The sequence below is a fragment of the Oryctolagus cuniculus genome, chromosome 6 (genome assembly GCF_051225735.1).
Source record: "Oryctolagus cuniculus isolate XC-2025 breed Fujian yellow rabbit chromosome 6, ASM5122573v1, whole genome shotgun sequence".
In the NCBI taxonomy this organism is placed as follows: domain Eukaryota; kingdom Metazoa; phylum Chordata; class Mammalia; order Lagomorpha; family Leporidae; genus Oryctolagus; species Oryctolagus cuniculus.
Window position 1 is genome coordinate 44,665,421 of NC_142872.1, and position 25,849 is coordinate 44,691,269.

Here is a 25,849-nt window from a genome sequence, read left to right on the forward strand (position 1 = left end):
CTTGTTTGATTCCATACCTTGGATACTGCAGGCAGTGCTTTCGTGTACCTGGTGGGGCAGATGCCTCTTTGATAAAATAATTCCATGTCTTTTGGCTATATGCTTGGTAATGGGATTACGGGATCAGGAATTCTATTTCGAGGTTTTGCAGGAATCACCATACAGTTCTCTTTGCAGCCTGCGCTAAGTTACATTCCCACTGAAAGTGTCAGAGTTCCCCTTTCACCACATCCTCGCCAGCATTGCTGCTGCCTGTCTTGAATAACAGTCGGTCTGATGGGGGTGAGGAGTTACCTCAGTATGGCTTTGATTTGTATTTCCTTGATGACTAATGATACCAAGAATTTTTTCATGTATTTATTGGCCATTTGTATTTTTTGTTTTCAGAACTGTATTTTCAGATTCATTGTCCATTTCTTAATTGCATTGCTTGTTTTATTTTGTTGAGTTTTTTGAGTTCCTGATATTTTTCTGGATATTAATGCTCTACTGGATAAGTGCCTTGCAAATATCTTCTTATGCTGTATCTTCTCTGTTGATGGTTTCCTTTGCAGCACAGACACACTCCAGGTCTTGATATAATTCCGTTTATCTAGTTTGGCTTTTGTTACCTATGCTTTTGGTATCTTATATGTAAAAATCATCACACATACCAATGTTATAAGATGTATCAACTTTGTTTCTTATAGCATTTTCATGGTCAGATCTTGTATTTAGGACTATGATCCATTTTGATCCATTTTGAGTTCATTTTTATATATGGTGAGAGGTAGGTATCTAATTGTGTTTTTCTACATATATATGTCCAGCTTTTCCAGCACTATGTATTATTTTAATATTTTCCACTGAAAAGTGATCCCTGTTAGGAATTTGGAAAACATTATGTTGAGTGAAATAAGCCAATCCCAAAGGGACAAATACCACTTGTTCTCCTTGATAGGTGACAACTAACTGAGCACCAAAAAGGAAACCTGTTAAAGTGAAATGAACACTATGAGAAACGGTGACTTGATCAGCCCTCACCCTGACTGTTGATGAGCAGCTTAATATGTTATCCCTCTTAGTATTTTTTTGTTTGTTCTACTTAATACTTTTGGTTGAATACTGTAATCAATACACAATTCTTCTTAAGTGCTGAAACTTAACTGAAAAGTGATCGCTGTTAAATATAAGAGTGGGAATAAGAGAGGGAAGAGATGTGCAATTCGGGACATGCTCAAGCTGACTCTACCGTCAAACGGTAGACTTAGAAACATACCAGGGGATTCCAATTCAATCCCATCAAGGTGGCATGTACCAATGCCATCTCACTAGTCCCAGTGATCAATTTCTGTTCACAATTGATCATAATGATAGGACTAAGAAACAAAGGGATCACATAAACAAGAATAGTGTCTGCAAATACTAGCTGATAGAATCAAAAAGGGAGAGAATGATCCAACATGGGAAGTGAGATACACAGCAGACCCATAGAATGGCAAATGTCCTAACAGCACTCTGGCCTCAGAATCAGCCCTTAAGGCATGCGGATCCGGCTGAAATGCCCATGAGAGTATTTCAGGCATGGAAAGCCAAGACACTCTGGGGGAAAAAAAAAAAAAACCTAAATGAAAGATCTCCACGAGTGAGATCCCAGTGGAAAGAATGGGTCATCAAAGAAGGAGGTACCTTTCTCTGAAGGGAGGAGAGAACTTCCACGTTGACCATGGCCTTGTCTAAATATGATCAGAGTCAGTGAACTCAGGGGGCTTCCATAGCCTTGGCAGCTCATGACAAGAGCCTAGGGTGATTACTGAGGCCATAAACAAGAGTGTCAATTTGTTAAGTCAACAACAGGAGTCCTTGTGCACTTACTCCTCATGTAGGATCTTTGTCCTTAGTGTGCTGTACATTGAGATTTAATGCTATAACTAGTACTCAAACAGTATTTTTCACTTTATGTTTCTGTGTGGGAGCAAACTGTTGAAATCTTTACTTAATGTATGCTAAAATGATCTTCTGTATATAAAGAGAATCAAAAATGAATCTTGATGTGAATGGAAGGGGAGAGGGAGTGGATAAAGGGAGGGTTGCGGGTTGGAGGGACGTTATGGGGGGAAGCCATTGTAATCCATATTCTGTACTTTGGAAATTTATATTCATTAAATAAAAGTTAAAAAAATATTTTCCAGAATTGGTATGTATTTTAAGGATGTTTGAAAAGAGAAATGCACTAAAGTTAGTAGGTACTAGGAGACTCTTAAGCCTTGTCTCAAAGGATGGATAAGGCTTTTTGAGTGGTGTTCAAAGGATGGATAAGGCTTTTTGAGTGGTGTTCAAAGTAGAGAAAGCATTCTGGTTATACCCCTGAAATGGGCAGTGCCTTGCGGCGCCAGCACACCGGGTTCTAGTCCCCGTTGGGGCGCCGGATTCTGTCCCAGTTGTCCCTCTTCCAGGCCAGCTCTCTGCTGTGGCCAGGGAAGGCAGTGGAGGATGGCCCAAGTGCTTGGGCCCTACACCCCATGGGAGACCAGGATAAGTACTTGGTTCCTGCCATTGGATCAGCGTGGTGCACTGGCCGCAGCGTGCTGGCTGCGGTGGCCATTGGAGGGTGAAGCAATGGCAAAACGAAGACCTTTCTCTCTGTCTCTCTCTCTCACTGTCCACTCTGCCTGTCAAAAAAAAAAAAAAAAAAAAAAAAAAAAAAAAAAAAAAACTTGGTCAGAGAGCCTCAGACACGTGTTCTGGTGTTGAGGTCTCGGGCCCCTGCAGCTGGAGATGGTGGCCAGTGATCTGAGTGGGAGGTAATGCTTATGAAGTCAAACAGGAAGCACATTAAAGAGATTCTTTAGAGGTCAAACTGGGGATCTTGAATTCCAGTTATAAACAAATCGCTGTGCAACTTTATCCTGCTATTGGAATGATTCATGATCTTTGCCACTTGTTTGAGTTTTCATATAGCCAAAGTTAATTTTAAGGTGCTAGATTTGGAAAAAAAAAAAATAAAATGATAGAAATATTTTAGTCTTTATCACACAGATCCGCTCACATGGATTTCTTTAGTTTTTTTGATCCTGTTGCTGTGAACTCTGAATCACTCTGAGAAATCAGAAATTGTGGCCACATTTCAGGGATCTCTTCTCACCCACTGAGGCATTAAACAGCCAGAAAAGAGAAGTTGAAAATCCCGAGAGACATGTTACCATAGAGACCTCCAGGGTCAATCCTTCCACAGAAAACTGAGGAATGTTCAAGTATTCAAAATGTTGAAAGAATCAGTAAATGTGAGGAAGTCTCCTGTCATTTGGTTCACCTGAATCAGGAGTTCTAAGTGCAGGGTGGCTCTATAAATACTCTCTCTGGAATGATGCTGTTGACTAAGGAATTGAAAGTGAATAATATGGCTAGTGCCTCAGTGCACTAGGCTAATCCTCTGCCTGTGGCGCCGGCACCCCTGGTTCTAGTCCCGTTGTGGCGCCGGTTCTGTCCCGGTTGCTCCTCTTCCAGTCCAACTCTCTGCTGTGGCCCGGGAAGGCAGTGGAGGATGGCCCAAGTGCTTGGGTCCTGCACCCGCATGGGAGACCAGGAGGAAGCACCTGGCTCCTGGCTTCGGATGGGCGCAGCGTGCCGGCTGTAGCAGCCATTTAGGGGGTGAACCAACGGAAGGCAGACCTTTCTCTCTGTCTCTGTCCCTCACTGTCTAACTCTGCCTGTCAAAAAAATAAATAAAGTGAATAATATTAACACTTCACTTTCTCAGTCACACTAGCCACATCACACATGTTCAGCAGTCACGTACATATAGTAGCTGTCATGATAAAACATATGAAGGATACTTTAATGATCAAAGAATAGTCTTTATTACAGAACTTATCTAGAATCTACTCCTCTGCCTTTTAGCTAGGTTTTGGAGGACATGCTAAGGTACTTGAAGAAAAAATGTTGTCATTCCTTCTCTTATGACAATTTTCACCTTTCCTTTCTATGACCTAGATGCTTTTCAAGACCTAAAGATGATGTATCAATTAAAGTAGAAAATAAACAGGGCCAGCATTATGACATTGTGAGCAGAGCCATGGCCTATGGCACTGGCATCCCATGTGAGCACTGGTTTGAATCCTGGCTGCTCGATTCCATATCAAGCTCCCTGCTAATGTACCTGGGAAGGCAACAGAAGACGGCCAACATCATGGGGCCCCCGCGCCCACATGGTAGACAAGGATGGAGCTCCTGGCTTGAGCCTGGCCCAGCCCCAGCTGATGCAGCCATCTGGAGAGTAAACCAGTGGATAGAGGATCTCTGTCCATTTCTTCCTCTCTGTAACTCTTTCAAATAAATAAATATTTAAAAAATAAACAAATATAGAACAATTTAACCTGAAAAAATGAATTTTAAGTTTCTCATCTCATTATTAATAGCCAACAACAGCTGTGTTTATAGCAGCTTTGTGCCTTTTCCACATAGTCATTCCTTCTTCTCTTCCTTATAGTCTTCTCAATTGAGAAGGTAATGAGGTTGTGGTAGATACTTCATTGGCCTGTGAGAAGCAAGATGGCCAGTGTTGCCTGAAGTGGTACATTGAGGAGAGAGGGTCAGGAACTATTTCTTAGCCTCATCCTTCCAGTCTGTAAAGCAGGCAGTTTAGACCAGAGGACACACATATGATGTTGTCCAAGATCACTTAGTTTCTGTGTCTGATTGCTGGATCCTCATGTACTCCTTGACTCAGGTGGAGAGAGATGGAAGCATTTCTTTTCCTCTAGTTATGTGTGTATGTTCACTTGAGTGAGGGTCTGTGTTTGGCCACTGCATATCTAACTAGGCAAATGTCAGGAAATGTATATCAAGTACATTATTATTTTACTATTAGGCAGAGGGAGAGAGACAGAAAGGCAGATAAAGAGAGCTTTCCCACACACTGGCTCACTTTTCAAATGCTTGTGATAGTTGTTCAGCCATACTGAAGTCAAAGCCTGGAACTCATTCCAAACCTCCCACACTGCTAGCAGGAACCCAAGTTCTTAAGCCATCATTTGCTGTATCCGAGGGTGCACATTCCCAGGAAGCTGGAATTGGGAGTGGGGTTGGCAGTGAAACCTAGGCACTGTAGTATGGCATATGAATATCCCAAGTGGCATCTTAACCACTCCATCAAACTCTCACCGCTTCTTTTAATTCTCTTAATTCATTCCATTGTTTAATGACTATTTGGCTTAACTGAGCACTGCTAAACAAACACCATCCTAATACTTAATGGATACATACAGATGTAGTGATTCATTTTACTCATTGACCTGCAGCTTGGGCAGAGCTCAGTGGACATGGCTTGTCTTTGTTCTCTGATGTCTAACACCTACGCTTGGAAACGCCAGCACTCGGGGTGACCCAACAGTTGGGGGTAGGATCACCTCAAGGTGTGTTTACTTATTTGGGTGGGAAGTTACTGCTGGCAGTCAGCCTGGACTTTAGCTGCCCAGACAACCTACATATGCTATTGCAGGTGGGTGGGCTAACTTGGGCATGATCTGTGTGGTAGCTGGGATACGTGGTATGTGTGCTACTTAAATAAGGTGGAAGTGTATGACATTGTTTTGACCTAGACTCAAGCCGGATAGCATCATTTTGGCTCTACCATGTTGCAGATAAGCAGACAAAAAGTCCTGCCTAGATTAAAGAGAAGTGCATGTAGAATTTGCTTGTTCATGAGAGAATTAGAACGTTCTGAGAGTACACAGGTAATTCAAAAGGTTTGTGGACAATAGAATTAAAAGATAATTTTATTTAGGTGAAAAATTTTGAAATTAATACTTATATGTGTGATGAGAAGCTGTAGTAGCTTGAATAGGTGTCTCAAAAAGGATTCAGGTTGAATATTCCTAAATTCAATTCAGAAATAGACCAAAATTCAAAACCTTCTGAGTACCAATGTGACACTGCTGGTAGAGAATCCCCCACCAGACTTTCTGTGATGAGTCACAGTCAGAGTGCATGTATAGTAAAAGTATTGCATTAAATTAAAATCAAGCTATCTATATGAGGTGTATATAAAATGTAATGAATTTTATGTTTAGATTTCGCTTGCTGCCAATACATCTTTTATATATGTACAAATACTCACTGCCAATACATCTTTTATATATGTACAAATACTCAGAAATCCAGAAAGACCCAAACTCTGAAACACTTCTGGGCCCAGGCACTTTAAATAGCAGACATTCAACCTGTGTGTCCAAAGCCTAATCCTTGGAATCTGAGACTAGGACCTCATTGGGAAAACAAGTTTCCTCTGTATTAGGGATTTCAGATGAGTAGATTGATGCTGAATTATTGGAGTGGGCTCTAAATTCAGTGACTAGTGTCTGTATACTACACTTGATCTTAGCCAAAAGGCCGAGAAGTGATTAATGTCTGATAACAGTGAGACAGGGATGGTGTGACACAGATAGAGGAGGAAGCCATAAGGTTGTGCAGGCAGAGGCTCACATGATGCAGCCCCAAACTCAGGAATACCAACAACTGCTGAGGGCTCTTAGGAACAAAGCATGGATGCTTCTCTTGGGCCTCCAGAGGATGTATCACTCTGGTAACATCTTGACTTCAGAATTCTGACTTCCAGAATTGTGGGAGGATACATTCCTTATTTTATTTTATTCTATTTTATTTATTTATTCATTTTATTTGGTGAACTAGCTATTGAACTCACAGAGGTTAAGAGGCCTCACAACTGGCAGAGTTAATTACACTGGAGTGAATCTTGTCAGTCCACACTGCTCAGACCCGTGGCTGATTTCTGTTGTGCTTGGAAGTTGCACTGCCAGAAGGTGCTTGGGAAGGATCCTGAGAGGTGAAACAGTGTGATCTTACCCAGGAGATGGGATGTGATGCAGCAGGCTTTAGAGAGGGAAGACCTCAGCTTTGCTACCGATAAGCTGGGTGGTACAGGCAAGGTCGCTTGGCTTCTTGGAGTCTCACTTTCCTTACTTGTAGTAATGCTATAATAATATCTGCATGACAGAGTTGTGATGAAGATTAGAAACACCTGAAGTAACTAAAGCATTGTAGACAACTAGTGTTACCTATTATTACCATCAGCACAAAATACTTGGATAATTTTCTTTTGTAAAGATGAATAGAATTTACATGCTAAAATTTACTTGCTAAAATTCAGGACAGAGTCATAAGTTCACTTTTAAAGTAATGAGTAGTCGAGTCTTAAATGCAAGGTACTTGAGTGTTGCTGAAAATGATCTTTGCTGTAAGAATTACAATCATTCATATTTTATATGTACATATTATTGCTGATTCAACTTAATCTACTAATAGAACTCTGCGTAACAGTGAATTATAACCATTCTCATGAATGAGATGGCCAAAAAAGAAACATTGCTGAATAAACAAAATAATTATTGGCTGTGATGTGTCCCTCTGAAGGAGATAGATGGGATGATGCCAAACTGGGCATGGCTTATTTTGACAAAGGTCGGTATGTGTATCTCTGGAGAGCTAAGATCTAATAGAAACTTGGAGGGAAGACGTTGAGACAGCATTAGGAAGAGCTGGGAAGATTGCATATAGAATAGAAGTTGAGTTCAAAGCTCCTGATGGGGAAGAGGCATGGAGCCAGTCTCTGTATAGATACCATCTGGGTAGTGGCAAGAAGAGACAATTGCCATTCAGTCTCCCCTGCAGGAACAGACACCCTAGGTGAGAGGCAGTGAAGGAACAACACATGTGCAGTTGGTAGCCTGTCCTTGTCTGCTCATGGGAATTCATATGAGAACATTTCATTTTCAATGGGTTCTTACATCAGGTTCAAAACTGCTGCCCTCTAGCTCATGTGATAGGCCTTATTTATCCCTTTTTGACATCTTGGGTGGATTGCTTGTTGAACCTAGAGAGGCTAAGAGGCCTCACAATCAGAAGACTTCATTTTGCTGGAGCAAATCCCATTAGCACAGACTTCCCAGTTTGTTGGCTCATTTCCTTGTGGACCGTCACAGCCCAAGTCTCTCTGAAACTTCTGGCCAACTGCCATGGGTCTGTTCAAAGGCAACATGCCTATCTCTGGGTGCAGATTGCGTGCTCAGATACTCCAGAGATAATGATGGTGGCACATGACGTGTTAACTTCCTGGCTAAGTCTCTGAGGTGGCACCATTGTGCAGAACTTCTCCAACAGGAATGAAATAGAGAGCAATTTATAAAAGCACCCCATTTGTTTTTTCTCAGTATCCTCAGAAACCTTAAAGTATTGTAAATGAGCTCTATTGTCTAATCCAAGAATTATAGCAATCTATTAATTGCCTTTACTCATTATTTTGCATTTAATTAGGGGGCACTTTTGAGAAAATGAAGGACAGCATAACCTCAAACTATGGCTTTACATCTTGGATAATTGACTATAATTTCAATCTTTACAGTTTTTCCTAAATTGTGTATTTCTCCAGATGGTTCTTAAAACTGTGATTTTTACCTCTTTTGCTCTAATGGGTGAGCAAGGCTTTCTAATGAAAGCCTATGTGATTTAGTTTTCTCAACTAAATTAAGGCTTAATTAGTCAAAAATTCAGATTTGTGATGTGTTTATGAAATTTATACAACATAATTAATTTCAGTTAATTGCATAAATAGCTTTTCCATGAAGAATAAACTCTTTTGTTGCTGACCTCTAAGCATCACATTTCAGTTGGTCTATATTTCTAGCTTTGCCTGGCAATGCTAAATCAACTTACATAATTCTAGAAGAATTACTTTTTCCTTTGATTTATGACTTTGATCATGCGAGACAGTGATTACCTCGGCAACCCATGTTTCATGTTTTGAAAATGCAGTGAAAATACTATACTTGAATAGCATTGCTTTTGTTTTTTATGGAAGCAAAAAATGAGAAATAAGATTTTAGTAGGTTCTTTTAAATTCACTCCTTCTCATAAAGTTACCTAGGCTTTTTTAGTCTATTTGAATGACAGTTTAAATTACATTGATCAGCTAAATGTCAGAGAATAGCTATTATTTTTCAAATCTCCTGATATTTCTAGGATTTCTGTTCTTGAGAAGAATGATGAATTTACCACATGCTGAGCCAGATTATTTTTGCTACATGGGCTATTCTCTTTGCAAATGTCTTTACGAAGATCCCTTTAATCCTAAGGAAATATTCTCTAAACATGCCTTGACAATTAATTGGCAAAAACTTTCTTATTAGTTTTCTCATAATGTTGAGAGTAAGTCTTGCATGTAGGCTGGAGCTGGTGAGTTCTCACTTTGATTCTCTGCCTTGTGATGTAGAAGGAAAGGGTGAAGGGTGTGACTCCAGGAGCTTTTTCAGAGGCCTTAGAAACTTCTTGTCCAGGAGCACCTAGAAAAGTTTGCCATCCATCTCACTGGCACGGATGGAGTCGTAAGCACGTGTGTGGAACTGTGCCTGGGTTACTGTTAGCAGCTTTAGCCTGAGTCCCAAGTCCCATGTCTGCTCGCCAAGGCCTAGGGACTGTCCAGGGATGTGCAGGCAGAAGAATGACAGTCACCCCAGGTGAAAGAGGAGGGAATGCTGGGAAGAGAACTGCAGTTCCCTATCACACAGTTGAATGTACTGAATAACACTGGGTTCCTAACAGAAGGCTGGGCGACCTCTTGGCTTTAAAGTGACTGTTGCCTCAAGATGGTCAGCATATGTGAATTTTGAATCCGAAAAGTGCTCTTCCTTGCTATATTTTTTCCGAGGTTCATTAACAACCAGTATTATAGAACCAATTCAAAAGGAACATGTTTTTGGTGCCTATCTTATTATTAGCTTCAGGGCTACATTTTTTTAAAATGCGTAATGGCATCCATGGAATATTTAGAAAGAATGTGGTACTTTGCAGAATTGACTTTGGGGGCAGTGCATGGCTTATAGTTGGAAGGAAAAGTGTCTGGCAGTTGTGTGAATTGAAAAACCTTTGGTCCATCTCTAGGATGTATTTGCCCATAAGCAGTTGCAAAATGATAAATCCAATGTAAGCGTGACTTTGAAAGGCTCTGTAAAGGTTCAGTACCTTTGCAGTCTGTACACAGAACTGTAGGAAGGTCATTTTCTCCCATGTGTTTGAAGTCAGCCTCCCTCCCTTTGCTCAGGGCTTTGGCTCTGTTCAGAGGATAAGAAATAGGGCCTGGCTATTGTTAGTGACAGGACAGTGCTTGAAGAATAATGAGAGTCACTCCTCCTGTTCCCTAAAGATTGGTAAAGCAAAAGTACACAGTGACTTGGTTGCTTTTTCTAAATAGCTGTCATTACCATTTTCTCTCCAGAGTAGTGTAGAGCCTCATCATGATGAAAGTCAGGACACTTGAGTTATGGTCAGGGCTTCATCACAAGCTATGGGACCCTGGGCCCACTCCTTCCCTTTGGCCTTACTGTACACGCCGATAAGAAGGAAAGTTGCAAAGCATACAGAACCAAGTGATGTCTCACATAGGTTTCATCACTAACATTGCAAACATCTGCATCTGGGACATGTGAAAAAGATGTTTCTGGTTTAAATGTGGCCTCTTCCTTAGCCTCTCTTAACCTTCTACTAAAATACATAGCATAAAACAGAATGAGGAACTATCCCATCATCAAGAACTAGAAATTGCAATCATCCTCTTGCCAAAGTCTGGGAGGGGTTGCCATGAACTTTAAAGGTTTATGAAACAATGTTAAGTGACACAGTTAGGGGTGGACATTTGGCACAGCTGTTAAGTTGCTGCTGGGAACACCGACATCCCATGTCAGCATGCCTTGTCTGAGTCCTGGCCACTCTGTTTCTGATCCAGTTTCCTGCAGGTGTTCTGCCTGGGAGGGAGCAAGTAGTTGGATCCCTGCCACCTGTGTTGGGAAGACCCAGACTCAATCTGGACTCCTGCCTTTGGCTGAGCTTGCCCTGGTTGTTGAAGTGGTTTGGGGGAGTGAACCAGCAGAAGGAAGATCTCTGTGTCTTAGTCTTCTTGCCTTTTAAACAAAAGTAAATTTTTAAAAAATAATAAAAGATACAATTAAGTATCATGTCATCTGATGTCATGCCATCAGAAATGGAGAGTTCCTCTTCCCAGTTCTTTAGGAAGAGCTTTATTTTTTGATCTGTATTTGTGTCTTGGATGAAAAATTAGTATCAATGTTAACTGAAAAAACTGACATTTCCTCTATTTTCTTTATTCATGGTTGTTGTTTGAGTTAGCCTGCTTATTAGTTACGTTTCTCTTAGGAAATGCACACACATACATGCAAATATATGTAGATATATACACAGAGGTACACATGTACACAGATGTGTATACATGTATGTGCATATACATATATGTATAGGGCACTTGAATAAGTTTGTGGAAAATGGAATTAAAAGTATAAGCTTACAAGAGGCTTCCATAGCCTTGGCAGCTCATGACAAGAGCCTCAAGTGATCACTTATGTCATAAATAAGAGTGTCAATTGTTCAACAATGGGAGTCACTTTGCACCTGCTCCCCATGTAGGAGCTCTGCCGTTAATGTGTTGTACTATGAGAATTAATGGTAAAACTACTACTCAAACAGTACTTCATACTTTGTGTGGGTACAAACTGTTGAAATCTTTACTTAGTATATACTAAATTGATCTATATATAAAGATAATTTAAAATGAATCTTAATGAAGAATGGGATGGGATAGGGAGTAGAAGATGGGATGGTTTTCGGGTAGGAGGGTGGTTATGGGGTGAAAAACCACTATAATCCAGAAGTTGTACTTTTGAAATTTATATTATCAAATAAAAGTTTTTTTTAAAAGGGTAAATTAGCAAAAAAAAAGTATGAGTTTATTTTGGTGCAAAACAGATTAAAGATCCATGCACAGATTTATCATGGTACACATATTATGAAAAAAATTAAGATTTGTTTATTTCTTTGAAAGGTAGAGCAGTAGAGAGAAATCCTCCAACCTTTAGTTCACTCCCCAGTTGGCCACAACAGCCAAAATTGGGCCATTAATCAGTAACTCCAGCCTGATCTCCCACATGGGTGGCAGCAACCCAAGTTCTTGGGCCACCATCCACTGCCTTCCAAGCCGCATTAGTGGGTGGCTAATTAGCAGGAAGCTGACTGAAAGCAGAGCAACCTGGACTGGAAAGCGACAGCATAGCCTGCCTATTCCCCAATCCCAGCCATGAATAAAATACATAAATTTTCAATAAATTTCTTCACCAAATAAACTTTTAATTCCATTTTCCACCAACTTATATTTAGGTAAAGTCATACCCATAAAGTAGTGAGAGCTATAATATTTCCAAAACAGGTAAGTAATGTAGACGATGGAGCCAGGCTTGTTTCTGGGAAAGATGTAGGTGCTACCTAAAAAGCTGGGTAAGGAGAAGGTACGAGAAGATGTGAGTGGCCAGGCACTCCAGAAACTGCTGTTCTTTATGAACTTCTTATGTTTCTACCACTAAAAGCACAAGCTGCCCCGACAACCTGATGGACGTGTTGCGGATGTGAGAAGGGCGTTCAGTTGGTGCTGCGTGGATAGAGGCTGCTCCCTGGAACAGCATCACTTCTGGGTGGGTCTCCTCTCCTGGCTGTGTGCACAGAGGCCATGTGGAGACCATGGGACCATGCCAAAATTAAATAAGGAGCAGGAACATCACGTTAAGGTTTACAGAAAGAGCACACTGATGAAAATCATCTACTTGACAAATCGTAGGGATGAAGTAGAAAAATAAGATCAGGTGGTGGAGGAACAAGAAAAAAGTTACTGTGATTTTTTCCCTGGGAAAAGAGTAGAGATCCAAAGCATAGGTGTAACAGAAAAACACACAAAAAATATAAAATCAAGGTGAGACATCTAGGAACAAAAGAGGCAACAGTAGAATCCATCCTCAATTTGGAATCAGAAGAGAGTTTATGTTAAGGAAAAGTAAATCAGCTAAGTCAGGAAGGAAATGAAGGGCTTTCCTCTAGTGAATAAGGAAGAACTGTGATGAATTAGGGAAAAAAAAAATGTTCTCTGGAGACTGGAGGATGACTTACAGAAACTCCCGTGGAAGGCACTAGAACCGAAGCTCACATAGCAAAGATAAAATGAAATACATTCTTCTGAGCTGACATGCGAATGCAATGCTGGAAAAGACAGTTACACCCATATGCATCCTAACAAAGCATATGTTTCCAGGGTAAAAACATGAAAATCTTTACAAAAGCCATGCTGACCAAAGGATTCTCCCTTAGAACACAGCAGGAAATAATGGAATATCTGGGCATTTTTGAAGGAAAAAACAAATTAGAGGAATGGATTAGTTAGACAAGTCATTTCTTGTCCATGAAGCAAACTAGGATATTATTTCACATTATCTTAAGCCTCTGAGAACACACAGCCTGCCCTCTCAGTTTACTCTGCTTATCTAATAACTGAATATAAATTAGGACCCCAAATATGAGAGAATTGTACTGTAACACACCTGGGGCATAAGCCTTGGAATCATCGTCATACAGAGGATGTGTCTGCATATTGTCTGCACATGACAAAATGGAAGTGTAAACAGTTGAAAAAGATATAACATGTAAAATAACCTAAATTTTGATACCTAAAATGCCATGTTACATCCCCAGAAAGCAATGGAGAGAAGATGCAGCAAGGGGCATGGAAATATAAGGTTATATACAATTATATGTATTGTGTAGGAACAATTGGAGAACTATCATTTGTCCTCACTTTAATGACAGGTGAAATTTATATTAAAGAATTTTAAGAAAAAGATCCTAAAGGGTGTGTTCAGGTGGGGTAGTAGGTGGGCATTATAATTCAGAAGGAGCAGAGAGAAAGCACTCAATGAACAATCAAACAGGCCCCTAGGACAGTCAGGTTAATTTAAATGATGGAAATAGCTCCACCTAATTATTTTCTAATTCTAACATGGCCACCGTCCTGCAGTTGCAAGGCACATTTGAACATGCTAAATAATGCTTGGTCATAGGCTGTTGTGGAGGAAGAGATCTGCAGCCAGCCTGCGTGTTCCCCACACCATGTGGATGTCCCGGCTGGGCTGGGCTGGGCTGGGCTCCCCAGCAGCCCTGGGGAGCAGAAGCTTCCAGTGCTAGTCCACAGCTTGGTGACACAACAGGAGCCCTGCGCCAGGGCTACAGTGTTTGCTTTGTCTGATCTCAGTTTGACCTTTAGAAATGCTATGGAATTTGAGCTCTTTTGGGGTACCCATTGTTGATGCTTTGTGCTTTACCATGTTTCTGCTTTTTGTTTTGTTTTTGTTTTTGTTTTTAAGAGAGAGGAGCTTACCAGGGAGTGCTGAGATCCATTTCCACTTGCAGTGACCCTTCCCAAGGCTGGATTCCTCTTCACTGCCTTTACCATGGATAGTCTGTCCCTGACCTGTTATTTTCTTATATGAAATATGTTTTCCAGGGGAAGTCTCTTATTGAAAGAAAAAAAGACAGGTTTCCTTGTTAATACAGAAAGTCCTTATTTCAAAGACTCTGTACCTTTTTTTTTAACAGCGGTAACACTCTATGTGCCTGAAGACAGGGAGAGTTGCCTGGATGATTCTTTGAGATTCTGCCTCACTCTCAGATCTGTAACTTTTTATGGAGGACTGTATGTATGAGAGAGAAGGATTAGTTTTAATGGGAAAGATAACCAATAATCAGTTTGTCCAGGGCAAAAGCCATAAATTTGTGATTTTACTACTCATCCTAGAATTCAGAACTGAGTTGTCCGCATAGTTGCTATTTCATTGTGTTTGTCGTGCTGTATTTCCTTCTATCACCTAAGAATATAACCATAAAGTGAAGAAGAAATCAGAGGCTTTGGATTGGGAAGTACCACATCCCACTGGCAGCTCTTCATCTAATAAAGCCCGAAATGCACTCAGAGCTTTCTGGGTTAAATTTTCTTAGTTGTGGAATGAGAGTTTGGATTCTATTGGGATTTATTGACTGGTAGTCAGCTAAAATGCCCAGCAGGAGTGTTTTCTTAGACCTGTAGACACTTTACTGTTGTTAATTTCAAAGGTGTTAGAGGAAGTGCATGTGTGCTCTATTTGACCACAGTCCTCACCATTCCTTATGCATAATTCCAGTCTGTGCTGCTTACTTTTGCTTACTTTATGTTTATACTTACCTTAAATGCATTTGATAGAAATAAAAAGGAAGTTGGGGGATTAGATTTTATTTCTGAAATTGGTTCTAAAGCTATGCAAAGTCTAGGCAGTATGCACAGGCCTTTTTTTTTTTTTTTAATAGACATTGGAGGTTAAAAACTATTTGACTAATCATACTGGATTGATGTGTTTAAAAAAAAAGTCAATTTATGAAGGCACACCAGAGAAATTCCAAATGGGTTTTAAAATGGAAATAGAAAAGTTGAATCATTCTACTGGTTTTCTGTTGCCTTTTTGTCACAGTCATTAGTTTGGCCTGAGCTCTACCAGAATTGTTCTAATGGCCCCAGTCACAAGAGCTATTACAGGTTGTCTAACTTGGTTAAATTCTTTTCTGCTCTAAATTGTTAATGATTCAGCATTTCACGGCTTGAGTCAGGTGTTTTCAGAGGGCGCCTTTGTTAAAGGTCATGCTCCAGAAATCAGCACCCAAGATTAAGATGGCAGATTGTGCTCAGTGACCTTGGAGACAAAGTATTTATTAGACTCGGGGTTTAGAAGATAGTGTTTGTTGGCAGGAGATCACTGGTTGGCTTGACCCACAAAAATAGAGGAACAGTATTTTGGGAGAGGTGAGGCCTGAGGGTCGAAGGCCAGTGCTCCAGTACTGCTCCAGTTCAGCCTCCCAGGAGGCATAAGCTGTGAACATGAGCATTCAAGGTTGCAGATGAGCCAGCGGAAGCTTGGAGAGGAGTCATAATGGGCCTGTGTAAGATCATTTTCAAAGTTTTTGTGCTATTTGATGAAGGACATATTGCTATTCTCTGCATGCTGGTACCTGATGAATGATTTATGGGTTTTATTCATTTATTATGATGTTACGGTGCCTGGAAATAAGTTTCCAGTAAATGTTGACACGAGAACCCTTTTGTCACCTGTGTGGGATTGTCATTGTGAAAACTAAGACTGAAACACAGACATTTGGAGATGGAGTGTGGTAGATGCGTGCATTTTGATTTATTATTTATTTTTATGATACTGTTAAACAGATTTCATAATTTTAGTAGGAATGAAAAAGGGGAGGGGCAGGAGATTTTGTGAACAAGCAGTAGATTGACGAGTAAGTGAAATGCTAATATAGTCAGCAGAATCATATGAATGTAAAAATAATTGGCCTCTAATTCCTAACATTCTGTGGGAGGCCAGTGGAGGATTTATGGTATTTTTTTCCCAGTTGCAAACCAGCAAGTAGATGATTCATGTACTGCAGGGGGGTGGGGGGAGAAAATAATGATTTTGTTGTTGTTGTTTAAATCCCTTCATGACATGCAGTTACCTGTCAGTTTTCTGTTTTGACCCTACCTTAGGTCCCTGATCCTGTTTTTCCCTTATTTTAGGAAATCTGCAACTACAGATGAGTTGAATTCGTTTTCTCACCTTTCTGCTAAATATAGAGAACAGTATTTCCAGGCTTTGGCAGTATTTTCAGCAGGATTGAGAACAGTTGAAGCAGGTAGTCCTCTGGTGTTTGCATCCTGCAAGAACAGGCTGGTTTGCTATAAATTTGTTTTATAATCGAGAAGAGGCTTATTTTTATGAGTATTTTTACAATTATTTAAAAATATTTTTATTTTAGTTAGTTTTTAACAGATCCAATGTGAAATATAAGAATGTGAAAATCTAAGAACATGAATTTAAGGATAAAAATCTTTGATTAAGGTTTGCTATATACTGACAAACGGTATTAGCATTGCTATAGGGAACTGCATTAATTCTTCATAGAGAAAAAAAAAGAGGTGAAAGTTTATACTAGGGTGAAGGTGTCCTCTGGGAGGCCAGCGCTGACCATATGGAGAGCTGTCAGCAAGAGAGAAGGAATACTCAAGTGTCTGTAAGGCACATGCCACCTTGGTGTTAGGCTTGTTCCATGAGAGATGAATGAAGATGAGCCTACAATCAACACGTAGGTATCCTTTTGATCGTCATCACTACTGTCCATGAATCAGCATTTGGTCTCTGATGGCACTGGGAAAATTTTCCTCCTCTTAAATGTTTAGCCTGAGGCTTGCACTGTGGCACAGTGGGTTAAAGCTCTGATCTGTAGTGCCAGCATCCCATATAAGCCCTGGTTCAAGTCCTGGCTGCTCCACTTCGGATCCAGCTCTCTGCTGATGGTCTGGGAAAGCAGTAGAAGATGGCCCAAGTGCTTAGACCCCTGAAACCAAGCAGGAGAACTGGAATAAGCTTCTGGCTTTTGGCTTCGTGTTGGCTCAGTTCCAGCCATTGCTGCCAATTAGGGCATTAACCAGCAGATGGAAGACTTCTCTATCTCTGTCTATCTCTGCCTCTTTCGGTAACTCTGTCTTTCAAATAAATAAAAATAAATGTGAAAAAGAAACATTTCTCCTATCTTCTTTTTCCTCTTCGATTTTCACTCCTGCAACAGTAATTGGGGCGCTTGTTATCTCAATTAATTTTCACTGGTTTCGGTAGGTCCTGGCCTGCCCAATTAATCTCTCAAATGCTCCTTTGGTGTGTCACTCTTCTTAAAAATGCTCATCAGTTCATAGTTGCCAATTTTTCAAAGACAGAGTTCCTCTAACTTCAGAGCAACTGTATCAGGGAGTTTCTCATCTATCCACTGCATTTTTCATGTTCCCTGGTGGATGTTTCCCCCTTCATCTTAAAGTGCTATACTCAGCGTGGCACGAATGAATTCCTCCTGACTCCCATATTAGTGGACCTGATGTTTACAACTTAACTTTTACTTTGAAAAAAACAAAAGATAAAAAAAAGCTAGTGGTTATGCTGATCCACTTTCATGGAACAACTAACACTTCAAGTCTCTGTATGCTGAGTGCCAGTTCCGTGTCACTCCTTCAGTATTTATTCTGTCTCTCTAAAAATGCACTGAATTATACCTATTTCTCTTACATTTGTAACAGAGAAATGAAGCGATGATGAAAATCAGAGGTGTGAAGATGCTGAATGCAGTATTGGGCATGTGTATGTGTGTTGACAGTGGAAATTTGTTTTCTATAATAAGCTATCTATGAACTAAAGCTAGTTGATGATGTAGAATTATAATGGAAAAAAGCAAAATCAAAGAACATGGTGGAGTGGGCATTTAGACTGGCAGATGGAGACATTTATGTTCCACAATAAAGTGCCCAAATTCGATTTCCAGCTCTGGCACCCATCTCCAGAACCTGGGAAGCAGTGGTGACGGCTCAAGTGATTGGATTCTTGCCTTGGAGACCTGGATTGTGTTCCACAGGGATTACGTATCATTTTCAAGCTAAAAGATCTTTAAATGAGGGTTTTATTTTCTTTTTTCTTTGCCCCCCCACCAAGCTTTTCTCAGTTGCACTCAGGTACTCCATTGCCATTGTGTCTGAGGTTGCTTTAGCACTAGCTGTTGTAGGCATTAGCAATGACCCAATAAATGGGTTTCTTCATTCTCTCTCTTTTTATCTCTCTACCTGTCAAATAAATTTAAAAATGTGTATATATGTGTGTGTGTGTGTTGTGTGTGTGTCTGTATGTGTGTTTGTATTCAAAGAATATGTCAAAATACAGAGCAAGTATTGCTGAAGATTGTGTAAGAGCTGTGGCATATAGAGCTTAAATTTGTGTCACCTTCTTCTGTGCTAATTTTTTTGACGTATAGTTAACTGTGGTGTACCTCTTCGCAAATAGGCGACACAAGAAGAGGAAACAGTCATTGTCATCATCAACGATGGCACCTTGACCATTGTTCTCGATGGTAAATCTCTCATTCCCTTGAAGCTGGTAATGAGTCTTTAATCAGGCTCATTTGGATTGACTTCCGCAAGTAGTAGTCTTGAGTTGCTTACAGATTGCACATCATCATTCCTGTGGGCTGCTGTGAACTTAGCATAGGATGTGTTTTTATATTGCTTTTAGATTACTTTGTGTATCCTTCTTGCCTCATCAACCAAAGTATGAATTCCTTGAAGGCAGAAATAACAAGTTTTCCAGTGTCGATCATTTAGAGAAACATGAGAATATTTTAGATAGTTACTCAGAACTGTGGGGCATAGCTTTGCCTCTTACAAGTTAAACTTTTTGATGCTTTTAAAGCTGCATTTAGCATTCTCTCGGGATACTGAATCCCTTCAGTGTACTATTCAGTACGTTTTCAAATTTATATTGTTCTTTCTAAATGTGCCTCTTTGTCTAAGACACTCTGGCAGAAATGACCTACATGAAAGATCTCTGTGAGTGAGATCCCAGTGGAAAGAAGGGGCTATCAAAGAAGGATGTACTGTTCTGAAGGAAGGAGAGAACTTCCACTTTGCTCATGGCCCTGCCTAAATGCTGGCAAAGTTTTTGGACTCAAAAGGCTTCCATAGCCTTGGCAACTCATGACAAGAGCCTGGCGAGGTTACTGACGTCATAAATAAGAGTGTCAATTGTTAAATCAACAACAAGAGTCACTGTGCTCTTGTTACCCATGTAGGACCTCTGTCCTTAATGAGTTGTATTATGAGAATTAATGGTAAAACTGGTCTTCAGACAGTACTTTATAATTTATGTGTCTGTGCGGGTGCAAACTGTTGAAATCTTTACTTAGTATGGAGATGGTCTTCTGTATATAAATATAATTAAAAATGAATCTTAATTATGGCTTGAGAGAGGGAGTAGGAGATGGGGACAGGGGTGAGGGTGGGATGGGCAGGTAAGGGGAGAAGAACGACTATATTCTCAAAGCTGTACCTATGAAATTTATGTTTATTAAAAACAAAGCTCTCTAAAAAAAAGTTCATGGAAAACGTTCATGGTGAAAAAATAAGTAAATAAATAAATGTGTCTCTTTTCACCTTAAATAGCTTTACATGAAGGCCCCCAGTTTCCTTGTCCTGTTCCTTCCAGACCTATCTCAGTTAAGTGCAGGTACCCTTTTGCCCTTGGGCTTTCAGCCTGGGATGCCCTACTGAAGATGGCATTTTATAAAATGAAGAGAAATGCAGCGACTTATGTCTTCTGTGTCATTCCAGAGGGATGGAGCAGCGATTCTCGATCATGAGAAGTATTTGGTGTTTAAATTCAGTTAACAGTCTCTCTCAATTTAGTTGTTCAGGCATTAGAGATTGCGTTTGTGTTGGTGTTAGTATTCATGTCTGTCAGATAATTTATAGGCGAAGGAGTGTAATTTCGTCTAAAAGGTATCTGTAAGAGAGGACACTTGCCAATCCAATTACATTTTCAACTTCTCATTTCTTTTTCTATAACCTCCAATAATTTCACTGGACTTTTAAAGAAAAACATGATCTCATATTATTTTTATGTCTCTCCTCAGTCAATGCTAATTTTAGTTCTAATGTTCTCTCACTGGTATCTCCTCTATTGATTTGGTAAGTGCTACCTTCAATCATTTAAAAGTAAGTAATACATTAAGACCGCCCAAGGCTATCCTATATTCAGAAAAATCACTCCATTTAAGAATTAATTTAACAAGAGTCTACCACACATTTTACTTTGGAAATTCACCAGGATTCTTTCCATCTTTGAGAAAGCATTTATTATCCAGAAGAAATTAGGCCTAATTTTAGAGAATGCTAGAGTGAATAAAACTTCTTCAAATTCCCCCAAATCTCACAACTGTGACTTCAATAATAAAGTTTAAGATTCACAGAATTTCAGGGCTGGAAGAAAATGAGTGGATGGCAGTGTCAATTAGAATACTACCACCTGACTTCAGATAACTTAAAAACCATTTAAAAAATACATGAAGTAGTGGATAAAGCCGCCACCTGTTATGCCGGCACCCTATATGGGACCCAGCTGCTCCACTTCCAGTCCACCTCCCTGCTAATGTTCTGGGAAAAGCAGTGGAAGATAACCCAAGTGCTTGGATCCTCGCACCCATATAGGAGACTTTGAAAAAACTCCTAGCTTCAGCCTGGCCCAATACCAGCCATTGTGGCCATTTGCAGAGTGAACCAGCAGATAAGAGCTCTTTCTCTCATAACTCCACCTTTCCAAAAAATAAGAAATTTAAGCAATACAATGAGCATCAGAAAGGGGGCATCCTGCTTTGGTGGTTGTTTCTGTTTGGGTTTTATATTTCTGTAGTATATTCCTGATCACCTTGTCTGGTTGTTACTGGCGGTGGCTGGCTTGCCTCAGTTCTTTTTTACCAATAGAGTAACGAAAGGTAATTCAGTCAGACTTAAGTTGGGAAGTAGACCAGTTTATTAAAGTATGTTCCAGGAAAGGAATGGGGCAGTTGATAGAAAACATGACCCCTTTCTTCCTGGTTTGGGGCTTTTATCCCTAATATAGGAAGGGCATTAGCTGGTGGTGTGACCCTGAGTCTCCTGGTAAGCATTTTTGGTTGACATCAGGGAGTTGCATACTTTTGGGCTCTCTGAGCTTTTGGCTAAAAACTGGACTTTTCCAATTTAGCTGAATTCCCATTTTATCAGAGAGTACTTTAACCACAAATTAAATGGCAAAGTGGGTGGTTCTGGGTGGCCCTGGGGAGGAGGGAGCAGAGTCCTTGGTTCCACCCGGTAGGGGTAGGTGGACTCTGGGGCCCTTCTCCCATTCACTCCTGTGTAACTCTTTACTTAACACAGTGGTCATTGTGGAGGGCTGGACATGGCCAGACTGGACTGTTCTGCACTGGTGAGGCAGTAGGAACAATGACTTTACATGCACCTTCCAAATATTTTGCTTAAAAGAAAGTAGAAAAGAGAATAGTAGCTCGAAAAGGAGCTGTGAAGTCTACAGTTTTGTTTGGGATGGGCAGGTACTCTGATAAAAAAATAGCATAGTATGGAGAGAAGGGAGAAACTTAGAAGAAAGGGCTGAGAATGTGAAACTGAGTCCCAGTACCCTCAGAAGGAAGTGCCCCCCGGAAGGAAGCCCTTTCTGTCTCTCTCTCTCACTGTCTGACTCTGCCTGTCTAATTAAAAAAAAAGTTTTCAGTTCTTCTTCTCTGAGAGCAAAGAAGCCTCCAGACAGTCCGTGCCTTTTGTTTTCAGCACCCAACCTATTCATGGTTGGAGGGATGAGGGATGGGGAGAGATCATTGCTGGTGTTTTACACGAAACACAGGAGAATTAGAAAGAAAACAGTCCTGATTATTTATATCAGTTTCTGTGACTTAGTGGACCACACACCATCCTTCTGATGTCCTATGTAGTTGAATTTAGGAATTCCGTTCTGTGTTTTCACAGTATTTGTTAGACTTTAAAAACTCAATTTCTTTAACTGTCATCAAATTTTTTAGCTGATTAACCTTCTTTTGAAACGTTGAAAATAACTGATATTTCATAACAAAAACATGTAAACTCTGTCCTTCAAATACTACTGGTTTTTCTAATACTTGCAGTTGTGGATATAAAATGGCACCTGTGGAAGAAACGGTTTAAAAACGTTCATGGAAAATGGAATTTAAAGGTGTTCATTTTGGTGTAAAAATATTTTCAAATTTATGTATAGTTATTTCATAATATGTGTTTTATATGAACTTTTAAAAGACTCCTGTACACATGGATTTCCAACATTTTTGCACTAAAATAAACTTACCCGTTAATTCTATTTTCCATGAACTTTTCAAAGTATGCCGATAACACCCATGACTCCATAGCAGTGCCAAATGGTATGAGGCATATAATAGATTCTGTCAGTGACCAAGCTAAAGAGTTTGTTGCTTACTGAAGCTGAAGACAGTGTCAGGGGGATATTACATTTCTGTCCTCACACTTACTCAAGAACACAGGCTGAAAGGTTTTTGCCAGTTTGATTGAGGGCTCTCCAGACTGTCTTGTGTATTAATGTCCAGGCAGCAAAAATCTTATTTTTGTTTGTTTGTTTTTGTTCGTTTTGTACTTGAGAGAGGATGAACAACTATGGGCAAAGTTGTATGGTACTGGCTTATATCATTTAGGTGCACATTCTTCCGTGAGAATTCAATCATATGGTCATAATGGATGGAAGAAGGGCCTGCAAGTACAGTTCCTAGTTGGTTGGCTGCTTCCAGGTAGCAAGTTCAACTATGAAATGTTTATTCGTGTCTTTGCTGATAACAAGTCTCTAGAAGTCTGTTCTTGTGTGTGTATAATTGCTAAAAACTGTTATAGTATAATTTTTTTGTAAATCCTGTATTATCTAATGTTTTTTTCCCATTGACTCTTGAGTTTAGAAGGACAGGTATAAATATGCTCATTTACAAATGGAAGATTTATGTCCCAAATTAAGTGGTAGGAGAAGTCTAAAATTATTTATATGTGTCAGAATTTGATTTTTGGTTACTCATTAAATATTTAACACATACTTTAGCCTAAAATATATAATTGAGGGAATATTTTTTACTTTTAGGAGAAGTTCACTGAACGTGCTACATGCTAACTCGCCAAGGAATTAACATTGAAAGTTGTCCAAGGTGTTCCTTGTTAAAATAGTTTAAAAATACATCATATAATCTTTATTTGTTGGTAGATGACCGTGAAAATGGATAGTTGGGGGACTTTTGGCTAAGTAACAGGTGAGAGTTGAAATTACCATTGAAGATAAATGACAAAAAATGAAAAAGTAAAACTCATTTCTCCAATAGTTTGTCATTAAATAAGTATATATTAAAACCACTAAAACTGAAAATAGAACATTATAGAGAAAAATAATTCATGTAAAGTTCCAAACTTCTATTTTGAAAAATTAAATCGGTATATAGAGATAATGAACTTAATACCTACTATTTAATTAAACTTTAAGCTCATTAGTTAGCCTAATTAATTCATACGATTAGCCTCTGCATATTGCCAACATTATTCTGAATCTTCTGGAGTATGATTTTAAATTTAGAGGGAGTAATTTAATGATGCTCAACATTGATTGTTGACACTGCAACATAAACTTAATATTTTAATGGGTGCTCAACTCCTATTACAAAGTAAGATTTACCTGATTCATGCTGCTTCTACCCTGCAAGCTTGCCTATTCTATATTCTCACAACACACCATGTTTTGTCATTACAGCACATATCACAGTCATAAAATAATGACTTTTTTTATGGTTTACGTAGTATCTGCCTGCCTTTTCTAAATAACGTTAATCCTCATGAAAACAAAATTGGTTCTTCCTTGATCACTGCGGAATTCCCAGAGCCTGGAACATGGCAGGCATTCAGGAGATAGAGGGGACACATGGACAGATATTCTTGCTGAAATTATTACAAGAAGTTGGGATAGGAATGACTACACTGGTATGTCCAGACAGTTTACCTAGTAAGTGTAGTCCTAAACACCTCCTACCCTACAAAAATGTCCACTAGTTATTCTTTGTTATAAGTCTCTTAAAAATAAGATTGATGAAGCTAATTATATCAAGCATATTTCCATTAATTGCAAACCATTTCATGAATATTGAATGAAGTATCTGGTCTTAACAAAACTCTTAAGCTTTATAGACTTACCTGTTACTATGTAATAGGTTGAAGTGGCAGTAAGCATTTGTCATCTTTCACACGATTTCTTAAAAGATTTTATTTACTTGACAGGCAGAGTTGCAGAGAGAGAGACACACACACACAAAGAGAGATTGTCTCTCTGCTGGTTCACTCCCCAAATGGCCATAATTGCCAGAGAAGGGCCAATCCAGAGCCAGGGGCCAGGAGCTTTTCCTGTGTCTCCCACGTGGGTGCAGGGGCCCAAGTACTTGGGTCATCATCCAATGCTTTCCCAGGCAGTAAGCAGAGAGCTGGATCAGGAGAGAAGCAGCTGGGTCATGAACCCATAGCCTTCTGGACTTAGCCTACTGCACCAGTGCGCCGGCACCTCTTCCGTCACTCTTTTAACAATTACTGAGAGTACTTGTACTCTTTTTTGACAGGCAGAGTGGCCAGGCACTCTTCTAGGTTCCGAAGATGCGAAAAGAGAGAGCAAATGAAAAAAGAAATCTGCCCTAAATGAAGCTTGCATTTTAATATGGAATGTGACATTTAACAAGATGAAAAGTGATATACATACTTTTTTTTTTTTTTTAGATAGTGATAATTGCTAAGGAGAAAAAAAATAAGTCATAGAGGGAGGTTAGAAAATGTCATTGGATGACTGGACTTAAAAGTTGAGACAGTAGGACATGTGTTAGGCATAATGGTTTGGCAGTGGTTGAGATATTGTGTTCTACATCCCATATCAGAGTTCCTGGGTTCAAGTGCTGCTTCACCTGCGGTGGCCCAAGTAATTGGATCTCTGTTACCTACATGGGAGATCAAGGTTGACTTTGTAGCTCTTGGCTTTGGTGTGGCCCAGCCCTGATCATTGTGGGCATTTAATGAGTGAACCCGAAGATGTTTTTCTTTGTCGCTTTCCTTCTCCTCATCCCCTCCCCAAAAAAAGTTTAAAAAATTTAAACAGTGCAGTAAAAGCCTCATTTAGGTGACTATGTGAGTGAAGGCCTGTGAGAAATGAATGAGATTTGTATGCAGTTATCTGGGCGAAGAACATCAGAGGAACCAGCAAGGCAGAAGCCCTGCGATGGGGTGCAGACACTGTGTACAAGACGGGAGTGTCGTTCTGTGGAGCTAAAGCAGTGTGATGGCAGAGACTATGGTAGGGATGAGATCAGAGTTAACAAAGGCCAGATGGTGGAGTATCTTGTCAATGAGAACAAGCTTTGGGCTTTTATTTCGAGTGACAAAGGAGACTCTTAAGTAGAAGAGTGCTGACTGGATTTTTCATTGAACAGCATCTCCCTGAGCATGCTTTGTGAAAGGGCAAGGCTAGCCAGCGCTGTGGCT

General features: G+C 39.9%; 1 protein-coding gene and 1 pseudogene across 8 annotated transcripts in view; one reads left to right on the top strand and one right to left on the bottom strand.

The window, feature by feature from the left end:
• SGCD (sarcoglycan delta) overlaps window positions 1–25,849 on the top strand; it is a 1,076,594-nt gene that overhangs the window by 680,958 nt on the left and 369,787 nt on the right. The window lies entirely within an intron of this gene.
• Window positions 6,209–6,381, bottom strand: LOC127490906 (U2 spliceosomal RNA; annotated as a pseudogene).